Source organism: Saccostrea echinata, unplaced genomic scaffold (genome assembly GCF_033153115.1).
Source record: "Saccostrea echinata isolate AGI-Se365-2 ecotype Australia unplaced genomic scaffold, CSIRO_AGI_Sech_v1 ptg000028l, whole genome shotgun sequence".
Taxonomy (NCBI): Eukaryota; Metazoa; Mollusca; class Bivalvia; order Ostreida; family Ostreidae; genus Saccostrea; species Saccostrea echinata.
In genome coordinates, this window is record NW_026889777.1 from 2870045 (window position 1) to 2890126 (window position 20082).

Consider the following 20082-nt stretch of genomic DNA (forward strand, 5'->3'; position numbering starts at 1 on the left):
GGGCACTTGTTCAAATCAATAACTGAGTTTATTTGTTAGTAATAAAACGACTATTTATTATCAAACTATAAATGGAAAAACAATAAATGCTGTGAAAGATTATGAATTATAAATATGACTTTTTTTCAGTGCGTAATTTAGAGTCTAGTGAAAAAAGTTTTGTACACAGACGATAATAAGTATTTCATCGGGCGGGTCACATACTCACTGACAACTATGTATTAATTACAATTGAACATTGAGTATTTTATCTGTTAATATAGTACTGGTGTAGCGAGTTTTAATCTTAACTTAATCTGAATGATTCCAATTCTTAACTAATCTTTGATTAATCCGTAATAATTGAAATAAAGTCCGAGAGATTCCGAATAGAAAATCCAGATCGAGGCCAAAGCGTGCGAGAATCGTTTACAAAGCGTGTGAGAAACGTGTACAAAGCGTTTCGTGCAGGCTTTCGTGTAAACCGTGTAGCGTTTCGTGCAAACCGTGTAGCGTTTCGTGTAAACCGTGCAGCGTTTCGTGCAAACCGTGTAGCGAGCGTGTACCGTTCGTGCAGCGTGCGTGTGGGGTAGTAGCACGTTTCAGGGTCTGTAATTTTCAGAATTTTTAGTATAATATATATTATGTCGCACATCTGGAAGTATGTTCATTAGATAATCTGGTACTAAGTTATTATGAGAAAATGCCGCCTTTTGTTATTTAGAAATCATGGCAGTATAAGGAATTTGGCGTTGAATTGCATTTTCTATCTTTTGGGGGACAAGAAATAGAGTTTCCGTTCTTGGAAATAAAACATTTACCGTTTATAGGCTGTTTATATGCATCATTTAACAGGAAACCATATATTATTATTCAGAGCAGGAAGAAATGTTAATGTTAGCTTTTAGAAAGCCCCCACACCTTCGATACTGTTTGACCGTTCACGGTAGCTCAGTCGGTAGAGCGCTCGCTCCGTGATCGGGAGGTCGTGAGTTCGAATCTCGGCCGCGACTGACCTAAGACGATATAAACTGAGTAGAACTGTTCCTTCGCCATGCGCTGGGTACTTTGAAGTGAAAGTTGCGGTTCCTGCGAATGAGACCTTAAAAACCGAGGCCCCTTGTCACGGCAGGCGTTGGCACGATAAAGATTCCTCACTGCTCAATGACCCTGAGTGCCGAGTAAAGGTCAAAATTTGAAGCCTTTTACCGGTATATGGCGACGTCTCTATATGAGTGAAAAATTCTCGAATGGGACGTAAAACAACATACAATCAATCAATCAATACTGTTTGAAGGAACGGTCTTCTTTACAATTTGTACAATTTATATGTTACTTGCAGGCTCTGGTATAGGGCTGCATACCGGCTTGGAATTTCGTATATAGCGATATTTTTAACGGTATTGCGATACGTTTTGTAATATTTCCAATAACAGTTAAAATGAATTACCCTCCATTTATAAGTAAAGTGTATTTACTATTATAACTGTTCTTGTTGATTTCATTACTGTTTGCAACGAAATGCAACCATAAAACAGCAACCTTTTTGTTTGGTACGATTGAAAACGTTTCTGACATCTTAAATTTCATTTTTTTACTTTAGAAATCCCAAGCATATCGGTGCTGGAAAAAAGTATCACATTTATTGTCAACAAATTGCAATATTATACAATTATAGCCTTTTGATGAGGTCAATCCCAAGATATATAGACCTTAGAGAAAGCATATCGACCGAACACGAAGTGCAAGGTCGATATGCTTTCTCTAAGGTCTATATATCTAGGGATTGTACCTGACTTAAAAGTGTGTAATTACATTTTGCGTTGTTGCATTTTGCTTAATCTCGACGCAAAATGTAACAACGCAGAATGTAATAATCCAAAAATCATGTTATGACATTTTCCTTTATTACATTTTGCGTTGATCTCGACGTAAAATGTAAAATCGCAAAATGTAATAATCCTAAAAAGTCTGTTTTTACATTTTGCATTATTACATTCTGCGTTGATATCGACGCAAAATATAATAACGCAAAATGCAATAATCCCAGTTTATTACGTTTTTGCGTTGTTATTACATTTCGCGTTGTAACAGCGCTAGCTCCGTGATCGGAAAGTCGTGTGTTCGAATCACGCGACTAACCTAAGTCGATAAAAAAATAGGTAGCAACTGTTCCTTCGCCAAGCTCTCGGCACTTTAAAGTGAAAGTTGTGAGTCCTTAAAAGCCTAGGCCCCGTTTCACGGTAGGCGTTGGCACCATAAAGAATGCTCACTGCTCAATGGCCCTGAGTGCCGACTAAAGGTCTATATTTGAAGCCCTTTAAAGGTATATGGTGACGTTTCTATATGAGTGAAAAACGGGACGTAAAACAATATACAATCAATCAATCCTTCAAAAAATTAATATTGTGAGAGCCACAAGCAGTAGAAAACAGAATTACAATGTTAGACAATAACTTTTATTATACCTCATTGTAATTATTCTTTACAACGCGTTATCTGATTTGTTTAAGATTATCACGTGACAGGGTCATAAAAATTCATATTTCCCTGCCGTCGTCATGCTTTTCATCATATTCAACCTCTTTGCGATCGGAGACCTACTGCATTTTCCCGCAATAGTTATCGTTCGTTGAACGAAAACTCCCCAGAGTATAGGAGACATCACAATAGCCTGGTTCACGTCACAAAATTGCTGATGAACTTCGGTAAATTATTTTAGTAACACTACGTCAAAATTGAAAGTAAATTTTTATAAGCGTTGCCGATTGGCGAATTTGAAAGTTTATGCTTATTTTAAAAGTTTTTGCTTGTTTTGATATAATAAACAATTTATTGCATGAATGTTCGGGAAACATGAAGATTTATTCAGCCAAGAAATATCATATTCCATATGATTTTTCTTGGCTGAATAAATCTTCATATTTCCCTCATGATCATGCAATAAATGTATAATGCCAAATGACATAGGTTTTTTCAGATTTCTTGCAAGTCTTTAGTGAAATGATCCATCTTCCATCTTGCTGGCGAAGACTTAAGAATTTCTACGCAAGTTAATTTACAAACTCCTTTCTGATCCTGTGCGATATTTACGGCTAAAAATGTATTTTATTTCTGTGATTTATCAATCCGTGACTTTTAATGCCATCTGATCCTGTTAGATCACGTTCGACATCCGAAAAAAAAACTAGTGGAGCGATACAATTATACCGGTATTCAATCACCTGCATCGAACTGTCCACCGAACCACCCGCTCTCCCTAATAAGGATCTACACGTCATACTATCAGGTCGCTCGGACCACCGACACCTTTCCTGTCAGATATTGTATAAAAGTTTTCCGAGTTTTATTAATAAGAATATTTCTTAACAACTTTCAAAGATTAAAAATAAAATTTTGTACACGTGATGTGTAAAAATAATGAATCTATTTCATAGAGAGAGATCTACAGATATATTTATTTCAAGAATAAAATCACAATTCAATAATGAACAAATATCATAAATTCCAATATAAATGCTTCATTTCTTTACATGGTCTTGAAAAACTTTAAAAATAATCATATCGAGCTAAAATCAATTGCGATTACTTGTAAACATTGATTTTATTTCTTTTTTTAATCCTTCAATATTCAAGCAATATATAATTGGATTTATAACAGAATTCAGAATGACACAAAAAGCAAAAATTCTATAAGTCAGATGAGAAGAATGAGTTAAACCCCACAATGCCATAGGGCCTGATAAAATTAACAGTGTTGCTGTAATTATGCCAACAAGTTTCATAGACTTTAACATGCGCCTATGTTTAATATGAGACAAGTGTTCCGTAGTGTTGTCGATATTTGAAGAATTGGCATTGTGCTCTGTTTTCTTGTATCTTTTACGTACCTTCCATAACGCAAGCATATAAAACAGTAATGTCAGAAATAACAGAAGAGAATAAAACGAATAGTACACTCCTTTGAAAATGGAAAAATTATCACCGTATATTGGTTTCAGTGTGCACTCATCACCCTTCGGTGAAACTAGAGAACAGACCAGTACGATGATTCCAACCCAGGATATACTGTATACCAAATATTTCCGATTCCCATTCCATAAAACTTGGTTTAGTTGATTTTCCGAAATAACGAGGTAGCGGTTAAGACTTATGTAAAATGTTTGTAAAAAGGACATTAATGTTGTAATGCACCACAGGCAGAAGATTATAACGCAGACTAAACCCATTTTTATACCTTCGTCACTCTCTGTGAATATTATTCCATAAATAATAAGATTCAAACCAAGTAAAAGATCACTGAAGGAAAGAGATAACACGAGGTTGTAATGAATGTTGTCTCTTAGTGCCCTATTTCGTGCAGCGGCAACAAGAATAAGCAAATTTTCCACTAAAACTACGATTCCCAAACACACAATAACAGATCGTATTACTACATCCAAAGTAGATTGTTCGTTTTCTTTATTATTAAAAATATTTAATTGTCCCGATGCATTGGAGGCAGTTTCCAGGTCTGAAGTGCTTTCATTAAACATAATGAATATTTTGTCCATATGTGTACATCTGCTTTATCAAAGTTGGTCACAGCAGAGTAGAACTGTTCAATTATATATCTGAAAATAAATGCAAGAAGATGTTCTAAGAAATTTGAAAATTTTACTTTATAAGCAGTACAATGAGCGACTTCATCATGAAATCCTTTAAAGATAAATTCATTGTTTCAAAATTTAAAATTGCTGAAAACTCTCCACAAATTATATAATTTCTTTTTATATTTCTGTTGAAGCTTATTCACATGTAACTTATCTTAATTTCTCGATATTTATCTTCAAAGCTTTTCAATAGCGGAAGGAATCATCGCATAAGATCGGAGGTTGATTCATATCTTTTCGACGGCAGTAACGTAATAAACCGTATATAAAACCCGGAATTTTATAGCCAAGCTGGAGATTTGCTGGAGAACGGCCTCAACGTAATAAAACACATGAAATTCCAGGTTCATAAAGCCAAGGGAAGAACAATAATAACAGAATAGAATGTTAGAGATTTTGCACAAAATCCTAAATTTCATTAGTATCTAATGGATTTAAGAAAACATATATGATTTTTCTCGCAAATTTTATTATCCACTGATTATTATTATTATATTATTATTATATATGTTATTATTTTATTAGCCACTGATTAAAGTCTAGAAATTTCATTTGTCGAGAAGAATACTGTATTAAACCATATTATGATGTCTACCCATATTATATTATTCATGTGCCCCCTCTACGTGACCTACCGACCACACATCAAATCAATATGCCGACTTCACGTGACCTACCGACCACACATCAAATCGGTATGCCCCCTTCACGTGACCTACCGACCACACCTCAAATCAATATGCCCCCATCAACGTGCAATACTGTCCAGTTCATATTCAATGTGTTGTTTTCATTTGAACACTCAAGGAGCCTAATAACTGACGTCACAAAAACATCAAACGACGTAATAATTGTTACGGAACTGCTTGCTTAACTCAGAAAAAAATGAACTTTATCAAAAAAAAATCTTCTAGAGGATAAATTCGTTATGTAGACACTTAGAGGGGTAATACCGAAATATATGGGGTCCTTGAAAAATATAAATACATGGGGTCATCAGACGACATCACAGTGTAAACAAATGTTACGGAACGGTTTGCTTAACTCAGAGAAAATGGACGTTATGAAAAACAATCTTCGACAGAATAAATTCCTTATGTAGACAGTTAGAGGGGTAATACGGAAATATGTGGGGTCCTGGAAAAATGCATACTGAACTCGGCTTACTCCTTGCCCAGCATGTATTCTTTCAAGGACCCCCTTTTTCGTATTACCTCTTTAAACTGTAAGTGTCTACATAACTAATAATGGATGTCGTGCTTATTAGAAATAGTGCAAACATTAACATGGTTAAATTTTCTTTTTAAAAAAGATTAAAAACAGCATTATCGATATTTTGCAAACGAACTGCAAATACTACATAAGCCAACAAAAACTTCATGATAACAAGAACATGTATGTTTTTTTAATCTCTACCTTTTCGTAACACACCAAGCTACGCTAAACAAATTCAATCTATTCAAACATGTACATGTATTACATATTATGTATGGTGGTATATTTCTTTCCCCTACATGCAAGATATATGTGATGACATAAATAAGTCGCATGTCTACATAATTATCTCGCATGTTGGTATGAATAAGTCCTATGTCAACATGATCATGTTGTATATTGGACAAAAGATTTCAGATGCTGGCGTAAATAATGGCGTACTCCTAACAAAAATTTACTATAGTTAACTACAGTTTACTATAGTTAACTATAGTGAAAACTTTGATACTTTGATTTACTATGAAACTTTACTCTGGAACTTTTTTTGAGATTTCAAAGCTTAAAATTTCCAACATTCGATAGCAGTTATGTAAAATTTGGAAATAATCTGTGAATATACAAATAATATTTCAATTTAATATTTAAAAAATGTGCATCTATGAATTGAAGAACAAAAAATATAACGATCCGAAATCCATAGTAAAACTACTTTGATTTACTATAGTGAAAAACTTTGATACTATAGTTAACTATAATAAACTATAGTTAACTATAGTAAACTATAGTTAACTATAGTACTTTTTTGTTAGGGGTAAATAAGTAAATTTACCAATGTTAAAAATCTGACTCTCTAAAAAGATTGTAATTTGCATGTCAACATAATAATTTTGCATGTAGACATAATTATCTTGCATGTTGACATTCTTTTCTCGCAGGTTAACATAGTTTATCTTGCAAATAGAGAGCAGAAATATGTAACAATACAATGTATATAAGTAGAGAAAATTACGCAAGAATATGGTGCTGTTTTTCTACCAAAATATACACTAAAATACGTTACAGCTGTTTTGTTTAATTTTTTTGAATTTTTCATAAGCGAACTAAATGGTAACATATACAAAAGTTCCCATGTGATTGATAGGCTAGAATGTGTAAGAGCCGTTCTCATTACTTCATATATCTACGCTAGCGCTCTAGCGTATTTTAACGTACTCATTTTGAAAAAAAAATCTATCGACTGTAGAACAATCGAGTCGTATTTATGCGTAAAAATATGAAAAGTTATATGGTATATATAGCAAAATGAAAATATATAACTCGTTTTTACGCTGTGGATATATATATATATATATATATATATATATATATATATATATATATATATATATATATATATATATATATATATATATATATATATATATATATATATAGGATCTCCCATGATTTGTAGTTGGATATGATTTTTATCCAACGAGTTGTGTGTTTTTTTTTTTATCCCTGAGCCTTGGCGAGGGGATAAAAACATACAACGAGTTGGATAAAAGTCATTTCCAACTACAAATCATGGGAGATTCTTTTTATCCCATGTTTAATACTTCACAACCAATGTTTTACACTGTTTTATATAGGACTCCACTTTATTTTATTTCATCACGCTCACGCAAAAACCATTGTGACGTCACAACTGCACTTAACTATGGGATATGAAAAAAAATATCCAATGAGTCATATCCACGGGATAAAGGGGTAAACATGGGATAAATATATACAAATCATGGGAGATCCTATATATATCCTTTTATATATATATATATATATATATATATATATATATATATATATATATATATATATATATATATATATATATATATATATATATATATATATATATACGTACTTGACGTGGTTTGCGGGTCATGTCACATAAACATGGTTTATGGGACCCTGCATTTGTAATAGGCTTATTTCAAAAGGAAACACATTTTTAAGAATAGTTTTTGATGTAGATCCTAAATATAGAAAAATTATAAAGTTTTCTCATATTTGGTTTCAAAGCTATAGATAACGTTGTGGGTCATTACATTGTGGGTATGAGTCCCACAGCGATCTATAGTAGATAATTATATATAACATACTTGTGGGTAGGGACCCACAAACCATACCATAGAAATATATATATATATTCTTTGTGGGAGATATCCCACAAACCATGTATGGATTCAAAAACAATTATATATAGCATACAATTGAATATGATTTGTATCGGAGCTCAAAAAAACACATATCCTTTTATCAGACTAGTATATAGGTTTTTTCTTTGAGGTAAATTTTCATCAAAGCACCTGTGAGGACTAGAGGTGTTTCCTAAGGGGTAAAGTGCAGCATACTTGTGGGTAGGGACCCACAAACCATACCATAGAAATATATATATATATATATTCTTTGTGGGAGATATCCCACAAACCATGTATGGATGTAAAAACAGTTATATATAGCAAACAATTGAATATGATTTGTATTGGGACTCAAAAAACACATATCATTTTATCAGACTAGTATATAGGTTTTTTTCTTTGAGGTAAATTTTCATCAAAGCACCTGTGAGAACTAAAGGTGTTTCTTAAGGGGTAAAGTGCAGCATACTTGTGGGTAGGGACCCACAAACCATATCATAGCAATATGGGGGAGATATCCCACAAACCATGTATGGATGCAAAAACAGTTATATATAGCATACAATTGAATATGATTTGTAAAGGAGCTTTAAAAACACATATCATTTTATCAGATTAGTGTATATTTTTTTTTCTTTGAGGTAAATTTCCATCAAATACTTGTGAGAACTAGAGCTGTCTCCTAAGTGGAAAAGTGCATCCTGTGGGACATACTCAAAGAGAATGCAGATTTGTACAAATGCATTAAACAGAACATCCAGGGATGTGCTAAGGAAGTTTGCTTTGTAAACTCCTTGTGATAAGACAAAATTGAAACTGTTCTTAATGAATCACGGAAGCATGAAATGTAGGCCAGATGAAGCATGCAAAGCACCCATTGAAATGATCATAGATATGTAGATACACCTCAGGAGGAAGTTTGGTTTGTGTACCCCTTTTTATAAACTGAAAACAGACCAAAAAGTTGGCCTGATCTGTAAAACGTCTTTTAAAATATATGCATCGTATATCTTAAGATTGGTTTGTAAATCTCAAAAGATAAGCTGGTAACAGACCACTTTCCTTAACTGAAATTATTGACGCCTGGTCAAACGCAGCATAAAAAGTGGGAGAACATTTCATAGTCATATATGTGTAGTAATATATAAGCCTAAAAGAAACCCTATAGAATCACAGGTTCCTTCCAACTTCAACTATTTAGACCTGACATTAAGTGCTAATCTGTCATTTGTCTCCTTTAACATTTCTAAATTGTCTGGAGATTAAGATATCGTTTTAGATTTAGAAAGTATGGTGGGTTATTACAAGAAAAATAATACCAAATTTACCTTATATGGTTAGTTAAGAGAACACACGAATAGCAATTGACTGAACTTTACATGATTATAGATGCTGTCGATGGAAATTCAGGTCTTTTTACAATATATTATTTTAGATTAAGAAATTACATGCTATAACAAGTAAAACAACACCATATTTACCATGTTTCAATGAAAAATAAGAGAAAAAGTTATGGTCAATTACGAGAATACAACCATATGGATTGATTGACCCTAAGATGATGATTGTTGGATCCATGCTTTCTATGAAAATTCAAGTTCTCATTAAATATCAGAAGCTCTATTTTTCTAAATCAGTAGCATTAAGAAATTTAGTTTGATTATTCAGGCCTGTAAATACATATTAAAAATTAAATTTAACAAGGACACCGCAAAGAGGAGCATCCCTCGCAAAGAGCTTCTCTATAAATGCAAGGGAGCATTCGAAATCGATCCCGATGCAAATTACGTCACTTCCGTTTCGCACAGGACATAACCCACACACGATCGATTGCGTTACTATATCCCTCCAACTCCGTTGCGAGGGGATAATCAGATTTGCAAGGTGTGTACCAAAGCTATTAGAGGTATCCCTCATCTTCCTCTATCGCTCAAATGCAATATGGCTCAGATATTTTTATATACATGATTTAACTCGTCTTTTATACGTTTCCAAGTTGCATATTATCCCAAAATCACATTTAGATTTCCAAAACATAAACATTTTGGTTCTGAAAAGGAAAATGCCAATTTTACTTCAACTGAATGGAGTATGTAGCTACAATTGTTAGTCATCTATACCCCACCCCTCTAGATAGCTGATGATAATTCAGATCATGTTATATATGCAGAAATATTAATTTGACTTTTCTAAACAAAATGAGGATGGATCATTTACTTTTTTCATTCTTTAAGGTGTTGGACCAAGACTTTTTTAAAATCAATAATTATTATTTTTTGCACTGGTCCCACCCTGGTGATAAATATTGCCTGGACCCTGAGTTCGAAGGTCAGGGGCATACTGATTTTGTCATGTCTGTTATTTTTCATAAAATTAATCTTTCCTACATTTTTATGAGAAGAACAATAAAGAAATTTGAAAAGATCTTTATGAGATCTAATTTCCTTAGCAATCGCCCATTTGTTTCACAAAGTTTTATTTCGGTAGGGTCCAAATGTTAACGTTAACCTTTCTTATAACATCTGAAAAAAAAGGTTTGAGACTTTATTTTGGATTTTTGGCTTTTTGCACATTATTTACCCAGAGCTAAATCAAAGAGGATTACAATTATGGAAACTATACATTCTCTATTTAATAGGTTTCTCTTTTTGACACCAACTAAGAAAATTATCTTGATTTTTTAAATAATGACAACTGTGAAAACTTATTTATAATATGTGATAAAACGAACCTAAGAATGCACAAACTCTTGCTCTAATAGTCACAGAACATGTTTTCCTTTAATGGGGATAAAACTTTTGTATCAAAGATGAAAGATACATGTATAGTTCAATAGTATAGTACCTTTTAATTTTTGTTACTTAAACTTTAAAACTTTTAGAAATGAACACTTCATATCAAAAGCCAACAATTACCCGGTACTGCTGTTTTACCTCTGCAGGCATGCTTATAAAGCTATCCTTAAATTAACGACCACGAGATTAAAAAGACATGTCTATGGTAATTTTAAAAAGCGATGTTGCCAGGAAAACAACTTACAATTATGAAATTAACATTGTCTAATTAAATCCAATATATTTAGTAAAATTTCATTTTCATTAATTGAAGTATTAAAAAATTTATGCATCTAAAGGTTAAAACGTACGAAAGCCGGATAGGCTCATTTTTGATAAGACAAAAAAAATTAGCTCGTTATAACGAGATAATTATCTCGTAATAACGAGCTAGTATCTCGTTAAAACTAGTTAGTATCTCGTTATAACGAGTTAGTTATCTCGTTGTAACAAGATAATTATCTCGTTATAACGAGTTAGTTTTCTCGTTATAACCAGTTATTATCCCGTTATAACGAGTTGGTATCTCGTTATAACGAGTTAGTATCTCGTTATAACGGGTAAGTTATCTCGTTATAACGAGTTAGTTATCTCGTTTTAACGAGTTAGTTTTCTTGTTATAACGAGATGGTTATCTCGTTATAACGAGTAAGTTATCTCGTTATAAAGTGTAAGTTATCTCGTTATAACCAGTTAGTTAGTTAGTATAGCCAGTTGGTTATTTCGTTATAAAGAGTTAGTTATCTCGTTATAACGAGTTAGTTGTCTTGTTATATCGAATTAGTTATCTTGTTATAACGATAGAATTATCTGGTTATAACGAGTAAGTTATCTCGTTATAACGAGTTAGTTATCTCGTTATAACTAGACAATTATCACTTTATAACGAGTTAGTTATCTCGTTATAACGAGTTAATATCTCGTTATAATGAGTTAATATCTCGTTATAACGAGTTAGTTATCTCGTTATAACGGGATAAAAATTAATTTAAAGTGTTTAAATATCTAAGTAAAGAATAGACCATTATAATAGGAAATATACAAAAGCGATTCGATCAAATTTGTTTGAAGTGTGTGTGTTTTTATGGAACAACAACATACTAGTTTTTTTGTGTTATGCCTTTGATTATTATTGTTTATTGAAAAGACCGAAGAGAAATATACGGAAACATATGACCGCCTCATGTTGTTGTTTTATACCTTAAAATTGCAGAATTAGTGTCATCTTCAAATAGAATGTGCATAACGTGAAAATTTTGTCAAGGAGATCAAAAACAAAAAGATATACTCTGGCTGCTTTAACTGCCCTGTTCAAGCTTTGTTGACTTTGTTGAAATTATTATTTTTGCGTAACATTTGTCGCTATAAAAATGCAAAGAAATAATCCCATTATTTTATATATTCCGGATTAAAAATGTCGATATACCATTTGTAAGGCTTTAACGTCCATATTTTGATAATTCCTTGCCTGTTAACAAGGAATACAGATCAAAATTCAATGTCTGACAAAAAAATAAATCACGTTGTTTTTATCATCAATTCCTCCTTCCCCTCAATAATAAATATGATGAATTTAATTTCAAGAACTAATACTGTACTTATCACTTAATAATTTATATATTTCTTTTGTTTATTAAAATTATTAATATTTACCAATTTGGCATGAAATCTCATGTACAATATGTAATTTTTGCCTTATTATCAATGTGGTAGAATAAAAAACTTTGGGGGCTCTTTATTCTACGGAAGGCAAAATAAAAAGGTGAAGGTCAGCAGGCTGAATGTAGTGCATGTAGGAATTCACATGCCTCACTTTGATAGTAAAAACAGTTGACATGTTTGTGATCCTTTTTGGGTATAGAATGAAAGTTTAATATCTAAAGTTTACAATATGATACGCTTTATTTAAGGTGTATTTCAAGCATAAATTATGCCTAGAAATATGTATTGTATCGTGAGAAGGAATTCTTGATATTTTCACTCTTGCTTTGCACTCATGAAAATAAAAAAAAAAATTCTGTCCCACTCGTGAAATAAATTTCATATCAACTACAAAACATTGAATATCCTCTATTTATTAACCCCCCCCCCTCCCAAAAAAAAAAAAAAAAATCACCAATCTCTTTTTGAAATAAAAATTATATGCTTGCAAAGTATACATAATAAATATTGTGATGAGGAAAATAATTAACGGCAGTGTCTCAATGTTGTATTAATAATATACATGTAGTATTAGGCCTATTCGTTGATCAATCCTTAGTAATAATCGGAACTGGCTTAGTAAAATCTGTAAAATCCGCCAAACAGACGTGAATCTCATATAGGTTTACGTGAATCTCTACAGTTTGACCCCCCCCCCCCCCCGCAAAAAAATTTAAACAGTGAATCATGACAGAATATTAGATAAAATGTCAATATCAGCAGATCAGATCTAACGTCGTATTACGTAGAAAGGATGTTATATCATTTTTGCTTCATCATTCCTCATCATCGTGGACAATCTGCATAAGCTTGGTCACAAAGTTCAATTGGGAGAGGAAGGGGGGGGGGGGGGGTAAACCAAGCAAAATATTTTGACAAGCAAAAAGAAATTTGATATTTCAACTACGAGTATTTGCCATTATTTTCGGGAGATATTTACTCAGGTAAAAAAAAATCTGGAGGAAGGGGCATAAAGATACTCTTGTCCGCCCCCTTTTCAAAAGTGGTGGTTGGGACATTAGCCCCCTATTAAAACGCCAATGATCTAACTGCTGATGTCTCACCATACCCCTTCTTCAAAACAATTCTGAATTTAAAAAATAACATATGTATCACACTGTAATCGTATATATTATTATATGTTGCATGAACACCTGCGATATGTTGCACTTGTATTGTCTCTCATATCTAATTTTAGCGGTATAGAAATTGATATATGAAAGTGTATAAATCGTCCAAAACATGTCGAAATAGTGTCATTCATCCGAAATAGCTGTCATGAATAAATTGACAAAGTTTGAAGCAAGTATATTCGGTAATATTATTTTAAGAAAAATATCGCATCCTAATGCAACAATTTGAGTAGACGTTCACGAATTAATGTGTAAATGTGTTCGCCTTAGATTTGCTATACGTATCAAATATGATTATTGACAGCGAGATAGTTCAAGATTTAATCATAAGTAAACCCCAGAGCAAATTAAATTTTCAACCATTTATCAATTGTTCAAGTTAAATTTGATTGATAATTACTAGCTAATAATTCAATGGCATTAAAAACTACAGCCATTTTTACTATATTGCTATTAAATCTCGAAATAACGAGAAAACTATCTCGTTATAACGAGATAACTTACTCGTTATAACGAGATAATTATCTCATTATAACGAGATACCAACTCGTTATAACGAGATAACTAACTCGTTATAACGAGATAACTATCTCGTTATAACGAGTAATTTTTCTTTCTTATCAAAAATGAGTCTATCCGGCTTTCGTAAAAACGTTCTGAAGTAGGTTCAATTAAACCCTTTTAAAATATATACAAAAATACCAGTAATTAATTAATTGTTCTTTTTTTATTCGGAAGGGGGCGGCGGTAGGAGGATGCAGTCATGTGCTACTTTTAATATGCCCTCTGACCTTTTACATTGTAAAACCTCGGGTATCAATCGTGAATCCAAGCATTTTTTCCAATGGGGGAGGGGACACGCTCATCAAAAAAATCTGATTCAAAACTCGGGGTGACTCCATGAGCACCCCTCCCCCTCCTGATCATCTGCACATGCTTATGATGGAATCTGGAAATAGGAATTTTAATGAAACACCTGTTTTCAAAAAAAAAAAAAAAAAAAAAAAAAAAAAGGAAAAAAGATAAATGCTTAGAATTGAACTACAGACATCTTTACTTAAGGCCAGACGACACGTTACTCAATTATATGTTTTGTATTGTATACCTTGGTATTATATCAAAAATTATTCATAATTGTCATTGTCTTGTGATTTCTTAATTGTTTTCAATATGTTTAAAAATAAGTACACCAGTAATTGTAACATTGGCAATTCAAAAGATTACCTATATGGATTATATAGGAAATATCACCCTCTGGTATCTTGCCCAAATGCCTGATAGGGTACCTCAATTTTTGGTGAGGAAACTTGTTTAAGTAGCAATACTTCAATGGCAAATTCTTGGGAAAAATTATATATTTTTGAGAAACGCGTCGTCTGACCTTAAGATATTCCTATGACGTTTTTGGTTTACACACTAAGACGTATCTTAAGATATTCCTAAGATACATGTACGTCCTAAAAAATATCCTTAGACACGTCTTAAGACAAATCTAAGGATTATTTTTTTACATGACATGAGCAGTATGTGCACTGATGCGATGCGAAATTTCGTTCACAAGTACGTGACTAAAAGAACAACAAACAAGTTGACAAAGAAAACGCAAGGCATGCCCATTGCTAAATTTGAATTATCTTTTCTCCTCTTCAGAAAGAAAGGTTGAAAATGTTGATAGTTCCGAAATTTGAGAATCGCCAAGTCAGTTTATAATGGTCGCCAATTTTGCGACTTGTAGAAAATTTTAGGCGTCAATCAAATATTTTAAGCCCCACGGCGACTAAATTAGTCGCCAATTAGAGCCCTGAGGACTAAGGTTTGTTTTTCTTGCTATTAAATGAATGAGTCAACCACTGTTTCGTACATGTTCTCAATAGTTAGATAGATGAATATGAGAGAGAGAGAGAAATTTTCACGGTATGGAAAAATCATAATTGCTTCCTTTTCCTTAAGACAAATGCGATACTCTGTCACATTTCGACCCCTACATCTACCGTATTCTGAATTCTATTGTCTCTATATTTTTTTGAAGATTTTTTCTTTTGAAAGGGGAAAAAAATCATGAAATTCAATTGATTTCTTTGACTACTTTGATTAACTAAGTAGAAAATTAACTAAAGAAGTCAAAGAAATCAATTGAATTTCATGATTTTTCCCCTTTCAAAAAAAAATCTCTAAAAAAATATAGAGACAATAGAATTCAGAATATTAAGGTAAAATAAAATACAATTTGAAAAAAGTTGATGACCCCCATACAATTCCCCAAACTGACGTTCTGCACGTCTAGTTGACTCGTGTCAGGTGCAGGACTAACCCTCAAATCACAAGCAACTATGGTGTCCATAAGATTCTTAAATTTCTGTAACACAAAAATGGCCCACACACAGTTTATCACATCCCACCCCGACCCTTATCAAATGAAAATGATCTGATTGACACAGCATTAGGTTTTAAGTAAACTCTGTGTCTAGTTAGATTCTTCTCTCTGATACAGCTATGGCTCACACCAGAATTCCAACATTTTCCTCCTTGTGACCTTGTCTAAATAATACCTGATAAAAGTCATAACACAAAATATTTTCTCTGGAGACTGTGTTCAAGTAATACCAGGTCAAGGTCATGACAAACCCATGGTCATGTCCATCTCTGTGTAAGATATAAGCAGAAGCCATATAAATGCTTTTTTCAAAGTTATGGCCATGACATGGCAATCCCTCCTCATAACATAAACAGACAGACAAGGCAATTCCTATATACCAGGGCCAAGCATAAAAAATTCTTGGTTTGCAGTTGTCAACCTAAATTTTTAGAATGGGCGGTATTTTTTTTATTTTTCTAAAAAAATGTAGTTTTCAAATATGTTTTAACAAACAAAAATAGGCTTACTTAACATAAGCTCCTCTTGTTATAAGTCGCTGATTGATAATACCAAAAATCGAAAATGAAACATGCAGTTTCACTATCCTGAAAGCTTGAAGCTTAAAAAAAATAATACAAAATAGCTGGAAAAAGTTTGGGTCAGGTGCATTTTCAGTGGGTCACTAGGCAGCTGAAAAAAATTATTTTAGGCCCAGGCTCTTCATTTGCAGGGGTAAGATAACACTGATAAGGTAACACTTTTATCAGTTAAAGATTATGTATTTATTTCTCAAAGTGAGGAAAACACACATAATAGTATTCACAATCAAGTACTTTACAACAGTGACCCACAAACACGAACAGACAAATATCTATATCATATATTTAAACTGATACTGATCCAAAAACCATAATCAGACACATTCTAAAACAAAAAATCTTAAAACAGTGAATCACATTCTATGAAAGTAATGATTACTCAGTGATCAAGAAACCATAAACACATGCATAATTGAACTGCCATAACCAAACTTCTACAATGTTTTGAACAAACATTCTATGACAGTGACCCACAATCCATGAACAGACACATACATGTATATATGACAGTGTTCAACAAAGCATGAACATTTTCATATATATGTATGCATATACACAAATGTCTTTACTCAAAGGCACAAAAAGTCATGAACAAACTACAGGAAAAATGTTAGAACAAACAATCTATGACAGTGACCCACAACCCATGAACAGACACAAACACTTATATATGACAGTGATCAACAAACCATGAACATTTTCATATATATGTATTCATGTACACAACTGTCTTAACTCAAAGACACAAAAAAAAGTCATGAACAAACTACAGGCAAAATATGAGAACAAACAACCTACGACAATGACCTACAATCCATGATAGAACAAACAATCTATGACAGTAACCCACAATCCATGAACAGACTCATACATGTATATATATGACAGTGATCCACAAACTATGAACTTTTCATATATGTATGCATATACATAAATGTCTTTACTCGAGGACACAAAAAGTCATGAACAAACTACAGGAAAAATGATAGAACAAACAATATATGACAGTGACCCACAATCCATGAACAGACACAAACACTTATATATGACAGTGATCAACAAACCATAAACATTTTTATATATATGTACGCATATACACAAATGTCTTTACTCAAAGGCACAAAAAGTCATGAACAAAATAAAGGAAAAATGTTAGAACAAACAATCTATGACAGTGACCCACAAACCATGAACAGACACATACATGTATATATGACAGTGTTCAACAAAGCATGAACATTTTCATATATATGTATTCATGTACACAACTGTCTTAACTCAAAGACACAAAAAAGTCATGAACAAACTACAGGCAAAATATTAGGACAACCTATGACAATGACCTACAATCCATGATAGAACAAACAATCTATGACAGTGACCCACAATCCATGAACAGACACATACATGTATATATATGACAGTGATCCCCAAACTATGAACATTTTCATATATGTATGCATATACACAAATGTCTTTACTCGGGGACACAAAAAGTCATGAACAAACTACAGGAAAAATGATGGAACAAACAATATATGACAGTGACCCACAATCCATGAACAGACACAAACACTTATATATATATGACAGTGATCCACTAACCATGAACATTTTCATATATATGTATGCATGTACACAACTGTCTTAACTCAATGACACAAAAAAGTCATGAACAAACTACAGGTAAAATATTACAACAAACATTCTATGACAGTGACCCATAACCCATGAACAGACACATACACGTATATATGACAGTGAACAACAAACCATGAACATTTTTATATATATGTATGCATATACACAAATGTCTTAACTCAAGGACACAAAAAGTCATGAACAAACTACAGGAAAAATGTTAGAACAAACAATCTATGACAGTGACCCACAACCCATGAACAGACACAAACACTTATATATGACAGTGATCAACAGAGCATGAACATTTTCATATATATGTATGCATGTACACAACTGTCTTAACCCAAAGACACAAAAAGGTCATGAACAAACTACAGGCAAAATATTAGAACCTATGACAATGACCTACAATCCATGATAGAACAAACAATCTATGACAGTGACCCACAATCCATGAACAGACACATACATGTATATATATGACAGTGATCCACAAACTATGAACATTGAACATTTTTATATATATGTATGCCTATACACAAATGTCTTAACTCAAAGACACAAAAAGTCATGAACAAACTACAGGAAAAATGTAAGAACAAACAATATATGACAGTGACCCACAACCCATGAACAGACACAAACACTTATTTACATGACAGTGATCAACAAACCATGAACATTTTCATATATATGTATGCATATACACAAATGTCTATACACAAAGACATAAAAAAGTCATGAACAAACTACAGGAAAAATGCAAGAACAAACAATCTATGACAGTGACCCACAATCCACCATGAACAGACACATGCATGTAAATATGACAGTAATCCACAAACCACATATACATGTATGCATATACACAAATGATACAAAAATACATAAACAAACTACAGAAAAAAAATTGTAAAATGTTAGAACAATAAATAACCGTGACCCACAATCCAAGAGGTTGAACCGATATGACAATGACCCACAAACTATACACAAACTATGGGACAACCAATATACCAATATATAGAAATATTTACCTCCTGGAGAATATTGATATACAATTCAAGCTTTGATACTATAATTAACAAGCATTTTGACAATCTAAAAATAAATTATTAAATTTTAGAACTAAGATTTGATTTTATTAACTTTGTTAGTGTAAAAATCCTTCAAAAAATCACACAAAATACGAAATCTGATGTACAGGTTCTAGACAGACATTACTTGAAAAATTGATGTCACTTTATAATTCTTTTTTTCCTATAGAATAGATATATATTTTATCACCTCTGGCTTGTGAACATGACTGTTTAGTCTTTATTTATCATTTATTGCATAAATATTTACATTTCCAATGTCTTTGTCCGAGATAAAATTACAAATTGTAAAAATACTTTATTTCTACATAAATCTACTAGTTCATCAATAGGCGCGGTTAAAAAAAAATCACGTGCGGGGCGGGACAAATAGAGACAGAAGCGGGGCTATTAGCATGGGAATTTGCAGAATCAGGAGCATGTAAATATAAGGAATAACTATCAGGTTTTTTGGATTCATGACGATGATCAATCGATTGGCTTGCGTGATAATTTTATGCATAAACGCCTTCGGCGTTTATGCAAATTATCACGCAAGCCACTCGATTGATCACATCATGAATCCAAAAAATAAGACAGTTAGCTTTAAATGAGTTTTAATAAAACATAATTTCACCACGCGAATTTAATTTCTTGTTCGTCGCACATCTGGTGAAAAAAGTAAGAGCGGGCAAGAGATTAAATAATAATAT

At 32.5% G+C, this 20082-nt stretch overlaps 1 protein-coding gene across 1 annotated transcript in view; it reads right to left on the reverse strand.

Moving 5' to 3' along the window:
• LOC133194024 (uncharacterized) overlaps positions 1-19692 on the reverse strand; it is a 330950-nt gene extending 311258 nt beyond the window's left edge. The window contains exon 1 of the mRNA XM_061329945.1: positions 19641-19692. The gene's annotated coding sequence lies outside the window, so the exon portion shown is untranslated. The remainder of the gene's footprint in view (positions 1-19640) is intronic.
• Between the last annotated feature and the right edge of the window lie 390 nt (positions 19693-20082).